We start from the raw sequence: 6,990 nt of genomic DNA, 5'->3' as shown, positions 1-6,990 counted from the left end.
TTGTCAAGTAATGGAGAAGTTATCATGTTGAGAGCAAAGCCATAGTCGGGGCCACAGGCAGACACATGAACACATCATGTTCCCACGTGGAAAGTTAGCCCTCGTCCTCATGTCATTACTTATCAACACAACGACCTACAAGCATGGGGATACATTCATTCGCAAGAAGACGACGTTGAGTAATATGGTCCTTAATTCATTTCCCTAACTGCTATAGTTTCTGAGATATGGTTGGAAGTAATTTTTCTTTTTTTTTTTTTCTACTGAGGTGAGACGATAGCAGATTTTAGCCTGGCACCCAGGGGTTAACCTATGAATCTAAGGGACATTTTTAGTAACAGGGTGAAGTGGAGCCTGCTGTGGTGCACCTGTTAACTGTGGGGAGGGACACAAATGCTGCATCCATCCAGGAACCAAACCTTCACACTAATCCCCATGCCTTGGTATGGCCAAGAGCTGTCAGTCACAAGGGAACATCAGCCTACTGCACAGAATGGCCCTGCAGGGGTGGTTGCTTGCCGGCAGTTGATGGGTCTGTTTGGCAAGACAAGCGGTCTGATCAGCAGTAGCAACAAGTCTTGTTACCTCCAGAGAATATGCACTATATATTTTTACCTAAGGGGAAACATCTGGTAGTAAAGGGATTAATGATAAGGCTGTATCTAATCCCATCGGTTCAGAAGGTTTCTCTGTAGTTGTGTAATACAGTACTTTCTGATGTAAGCAAGAAAAAAACAACAATTGCATATTGGGCCGAAAGGGGTGAAATTCGGTGATAAATGAGAAAGGACAAAAACACAGTGGCGAGTAACTTGACCAGCTTATCATGGTGTAGGGGAGGTATATATACTGATGAGTCCCCTTGTAGTTGGTCATGTAAATTTAGTACATTCTCAGCCCCATGCATCTGGTGCCATAATTTCTTGGTTTAACTTTCATGGTTAGAGATGACTGTTCGCACAGGGGAGATATTTTGTTATGCATGGGAAAATGAAGTGTATATCTAATCCTGCCAACTTGAAAAGTCTCCCCTGATGTGAATAAACTCATCCTTAGAGTGCAGGAATAAAATAAATATGTCATGGGGTGGAAGGGCTCAAACTTTGCTCACATACTAGAATCAAAGAATCCATGTACTGCATCACTGCCTAAATAATAAGTATCAGTTGGAGTGCCTGCCTTACATGAGGCCAGCCATTGTAATGTGATATTTACCTTGAGCCATATATAAGATGGCATAGGAAGCTTTGTAGCAATTCTTCTTCAGTTATTTATTTACTTACAGCTGTTAATATTCTCTTGTATACTCTTTATATCCTGCCCTAGGGTGGGAAAGGAGGTCCAGATGATGATGATATACTATTTATATCCTTTTATTGATGATATGGTTTGTGTCTGTAGCATACAAGAGGATATTAAGATCTAGCAGGCAAAATGATTAACTGGGGAAGAGGTGCTATGGTATTGCCCAAAGCCACTTATAATGTGCCCCTGGACTGTATGCATAATAGACTGTATTTTATGTGTGTGTCGTGTACTGTTACTGCCCCTAGACTGTATGCATAATAGACTGTATATTATGTGTGTGTCGTGTACTGTTACAAAAATAGTGATGACTGTGATATCTCAGGTGTGTAATGCATAGTAATTGTGTCTGTTTTCATTAGATGCAGTAGTAAATCATCATACCATTTCCCATTGTTATGTAGGGTGGGGGAAGTTACTGAGTGTAGAGTTGATGTGGCAGATATAATTATCATCATCATCATCCTGACCCCACCCCCTGGAGTGGGGTGAGATAGGTTTTAGAAGATCAGTAAAGATAATTTTCATAAAATAGAATATAGACCAATAATCTTGGTCTATTGCAGGACATAAATCAGATGGAAGGTTTCTGTCTTCAGTCCTCCTTCCTTGTTGAAGAAATTTCCATGTTATTTTTCAGGGTGGAGTTGCCATGCCTTGTACAACTTCCACTCACTCATTTTTCAGTCCTATGAAACTGAACTCCAGCTGCCATTAGTAAGTACATTATATCTTTAAAATTAATGGATTCATGATTATGATGATAATTTATGATTTCAGCTGTTCATGGATTTACAGTTGCCTTATCATTTTTGCCTTCAGATTCATATGAGTGCATTCTTGCTGCAAGAGTTTTGGCTGCTGCAGTACTTTACTGTATTTATGTATACAGTATACACATTTCAAATGGTAAGTAGTGTGCATAGTTACTTTCCATTTTAATTTTACTAACACATATATATTACTGTACCATTCATTTTGTACTCTGCTGTTTGTATGTTTACGTGTTATATGTTCATAATTTTTAGGGAAAGGAAAGTTGTGTACAATATAATGACTTTGGAAGGCTTCTATACGATTGTCAGTAGATTTCACAGTAAAGTTAGGTTTTTAAGTGTTCATTGAGTTTTGGGGAACCAAACCACCATGAATTTTAAGGATATACTTTTCATGCACTTTCCCCACCCCACATCCCGTTCACAGCTAATACTACACACTTGTTAAAAATAAATTTAAACCTTGTAATTTTAGCAAAGTACAAATGAATAAAATGTTTTTTCAAAAGTTGACCTAATCCTTTCCCATATTGATTAATCTTTATGTGGCAAATGGTTCACTTAGCTGAAAATAGTACAGGTATACCTTGCTGTACAATACCCTGGCTTAACGATGGGGGTAGAAATACCACCATACCCCGCCTAACGATGGCCAAACCCTGGTTTAACGATGGGTTTTTATTATTTTTTTTTTTTATATATACTGATTTTGATGATATTTTAGACTAAAATTGTGTGTTTAGGTTGATTTATAAACTTTTTAGACTAAGATTAAAGTGTTTTAGCCATAGGTGGGGTGAACAGTGTCATTTTGGAGTAAAGTTTACTAAGTTTGATTTTTGTCCAGACTTATATTTGATGATTTTCAGATTTAATTTGTTGGTTTTTGTGAGTTATTTACAGGTGTTAGGCTTTGGTTAGCTTCTTTTACAGTTGTTAGGCCATTTAGATTGGCTTTAAACTTGCTTTTGGGCTCATTTGGGTGGGTTTTGGATTTGGTTGGGGGGAAACCCAAGGCTGAAAAATGCATCCCATTACCAGGTACTTTACATGTTAAATCTACCCCAATATATGATACCTCGCCTAACAATGGGTTTTTACCTAACCAATTGCATCGTTAAACTGGGGTATACCTGTATAGCACCAGCCAGATTCTTAGTCTCTTCAATCTGATGATGTAATGTTAAGCCTTAACCCCTTGAACAATAATGACCTTAGTTTATAGGGGGGATGAAAAACTGGAAAGCAGCTGGGGTTGATGAGGTGTATGCAGAGGTGATTTAGTGTAGTGGAGAGAACGGAATGAAGTGCTTGTTGGAGATATGTAAGAAGGCATGGAGGAATGAAACTGTCCCAGCAGAGTGGAAAATGCCTGTGACTGTACTCCTGTACAAAAATAAAGGTGAGCGAAGTCAGTGGAACAATTATCATGGGATAAATTTATTGAGTGTTGTATGGAAGGTATATGGAAGAATTATTATAGAGAAAGTAAGAGAGATATCGGAAGTCCTAGTGAGTGATGATTACAGTGGGTTTAGGAGTGGTAGTGGATGTGTGGATCAAATATTAGCAGTGAGACAGATAGCAGAGAAGGCTTGTGAGAAGGACTATAAGGTGTATATTGCATTTCTGGATCTGGAAAAAGCATACAACAAAGTAGACAGAGAAGGATTGACAAAGGTTTTGCGAATGTATGGTGTAGATGGTAAGCTGCTAGGTGCTGTCAAGAGTTTTTATGATGGTATTGAGGCATGTATAAGGGTAAATGGGCATCTAAGTGAATGATTCATGATCATTCTGGGCGTGCGACGAAGTTGTGCGATGGCTGTTCAATATACATATGGATGGGGTGATGAGAGAAGTAAAAACAAGAGTAATGGAGAGGGGGATGGCGTTGGTAATGAACGGAGATGGATGGAATATCTCAAATTTGTTGTATGCTGATGATGCAGTACTACTTGCAAATACTGGACAAGAACTTGGTAGACTAGTGCAGAGTTTTGCTGATGTCTGTGAGTGTCGTACCTTGAGAGTAAATGTAGAAAAGAGTTAGGTGATGCTTACTGAAAGAGAATGTGAGTCCCAGTGTGATGTTCTAGTGAATGGAGAGTGACTGGAATTGATGAGAGAGCTCAAGTACCTGGGTAGAGTGATAGAAAAGAGAGGAAAACGTGCAAAAGACGTGGAAAGTAATGACACAAGGAAGGAAAGTAGCTGGTGCCATGAAGGCCTTGATAAGAAACAGAGGCTTGAGTGTTGCAGCTGCACGAGGCTTACATGAAGGAATGTTAGTGCCAACTTTAACATATGGATGTGAGACTATGGTGTGGCATGAAAATGAGAAGTCAAGAGTGAGAGCAGTGGAAATGGGACTGCTAAGGATTTGTATGTGGAGGACAGAGAGTGGATAGGATACAAAATAATGTGATTTGTGAAAGATGTGGAATGAGAAAGTCTGTGGACACCAGAATCAGAAAGAGTGTAATGAGATGGTATGGTCATGTGGAGAGAATGGCTAACAGTAGTGTGTGAAAAAGGTATATTTGAGTGAATTTGAATGAGGGAAGAAACAAAGTAGGCCAAGAAGAAGGTGGAGGGATATGGTGAATGAGTCCTTGAGGAAGAGAGGTATGGAAGTCGGTGAGGCTAGGGGACTGACAAAAGATCGAACTGGCAGGATTAATTTTAAGAGAAGAAGCCCATGATCAAGGATTTGGCACCCTGTGACAGCGTTCAGATTGACTTTATCAGATATGTTTATGTGAAGCCACAGGATGTGGTGAAAGTTTTTGACATATCAGATAGAGCCAGGTTTCCGGGGACCTGAATGATGAGTGAATGGAAGCATGGCCCATTGAACTGGGTAAACTTGGGCTGTCTGGACGTTGCTACTTTTCACCGTGCCCTAGGGTGGGAAAGGAGGTATGGATGATGATGATAATTTTTACTGAGCAAAAGTAATGACTAAACCTCTCTCTCCAGTGCTAATCTCATGGTTACTTGAAGATAAATTTGAGGAAGATTTTTTTCCCAGCAGTCAGTGATAATGAGCAAGTTTGGGAGAAATTCCTCCAGACATTTGTACTGGATTTTCCTCACTGGATTCTGGCATCATTCTAGGGTTCAGTGCTGCTAATGTTATAAATTTGAGCAAGTTTTTTTCCCAGCAATTATCAGAGATTATGAGCAAGTTTGGGAGAAATTTCTCCAGACATTTGTATTTTTCTCACTGGATTCTGGCAACATTCTAGGGTTCACTGCTGCTAATGTTATGTTTACAGGCAGTCCTTATTTATGTTAAGTATGGTATTGCACTTAAGTCTGTCAGCTGGTTTTGGCACTTGCTTTAGTCTCATTCCAGGAAAGGCATCAGATGTACCATGGCCAGTGCCAGTATAGAGATTCGTTAAATGGAAGTACAGTACATCCTCACAGTACACAAGTTCCAAGTATGCGATCCCCCTTGTACGCGAGGACCTTTTTTTTTTTTTTTTTTTTTTAAGTACAGGAATTGAACTCCTTGCGAGACGGGCAGCGAAGAGTGGCCCAAATCTGGGGTTACCCCGAGTACACGACATTGCCCCTCCAAGAAGCGATAATGGGTAAAGGTGAGCAGCCATATTCTTGTTGGTTTAGTTAAGCCATATCTTTGTTGATTTACCTCGTAATGCCATAATCTTGTTGGATTACTTTATCTTAGGTAATAAGTCTTAGATAGTTTCCCTGTACAGTACAATACTTAGGTCTGAAAGGCATCTCAGGGTTGCCCATGAAGGGGGGTGCCGCCCATGTGTAATTTTTCCCATAAGTTTATGTATTCACAGTACGCAAATTCCTAGTATGCGACGTCCTCTGCCGCCCATATAGGTGCATACTAGGGGGATGTACTGTATGGACTTCATTTGACTTTATTTTTACTGTAGACCTAATAACAGAAAAGTATGTAAAAGAAGGTTACTGTAAAGAAGGACTTACTGACAAGGAGCCTACCTATGGTGGCACTGTGCACTGGGTGTGGCTAAGGAACTGTAGCATCCACTCAGAAGTCAAACCACATTTTCCTACACCTCACCATGGAGTAACCCTCGTCCACCCTTGGTGAGGTGCTGTCTACCATAAGGGGGAGCTGACTCCACACATGTGGTATGTACAGCACTGTACTGTACCTGTAGAATGGCCTCACAGAACCAGCTGCTTACCTGTGGTCTATGGGTCTGCTCAGCAAGACAAAGCAGGGTTAATGAAAAACTGTGTATTAATCTCATGTGTTCCTCAATGTGCCTCTGGGTGTCCATCCCTGCACATACCTGTGACTCTCCTTAGCCAGTCCCCCTCACCTTCTCATCACAACACACCCAAGCCATCTCAAACTATTGACTCACATCACTTCTCTAATATTTCTTATGCCATTTTTCTCTCATCACACTTTACAGTTGTGTCACTAAGTGAGACCCAGGTCATCCATCTTAACATTCTTATTTCTCTCCTTCCAGTCTGTTTGTATCCTCTTCTTTGACAAACCATGTCTCACTGCCAAACAGCATAACACTTCTCACACATTTAGTAGAGGTTACCCTTGGCAGAAAAGGAAGACTCCTTCTTGGTTAGGAGAGGCAATAGTTCCCTAACTTTTTTCCATCCACTTCATGTTCTAGCAATGGAACTAGTCTTTGTTCCTTTTCCCTCGTGCAGCATGTCTACACAGTCCAAGTGCCCAGTTGACACTTTGCTGTCACCCACAGCCTTGATGCCCCTACATACTGCATTTTGAAAATCTCACACATCCTAAAAAAAAAAAAAAAAAAAAATAAATAAATAAATAAATAAATAAAATAGTAGTCTAACTTCTTCACTGATGAGGTTAATTATCACCTACAAGTGTGCTCCCACCTTGAATATTGCTCACTAT

Source organism: Coenobita brevimanus, chromosome 105 (assembly GCF_032717465.1).
Source record: "Coenobita brevimanus isolate Jiangsu-jjx chromosome 105, ASM3271746v2, whole genome shotgun sequence".
Classification (NCBI taxonomy): Eukaryota; Metazoa; Arthropoda; class Malacostraca; order Decapoda; family Coenobitidae; genus Coenobita; species Coenobita brevimanus.
This window is presented reverse-complemented; position numbering follows the sequence as displayed.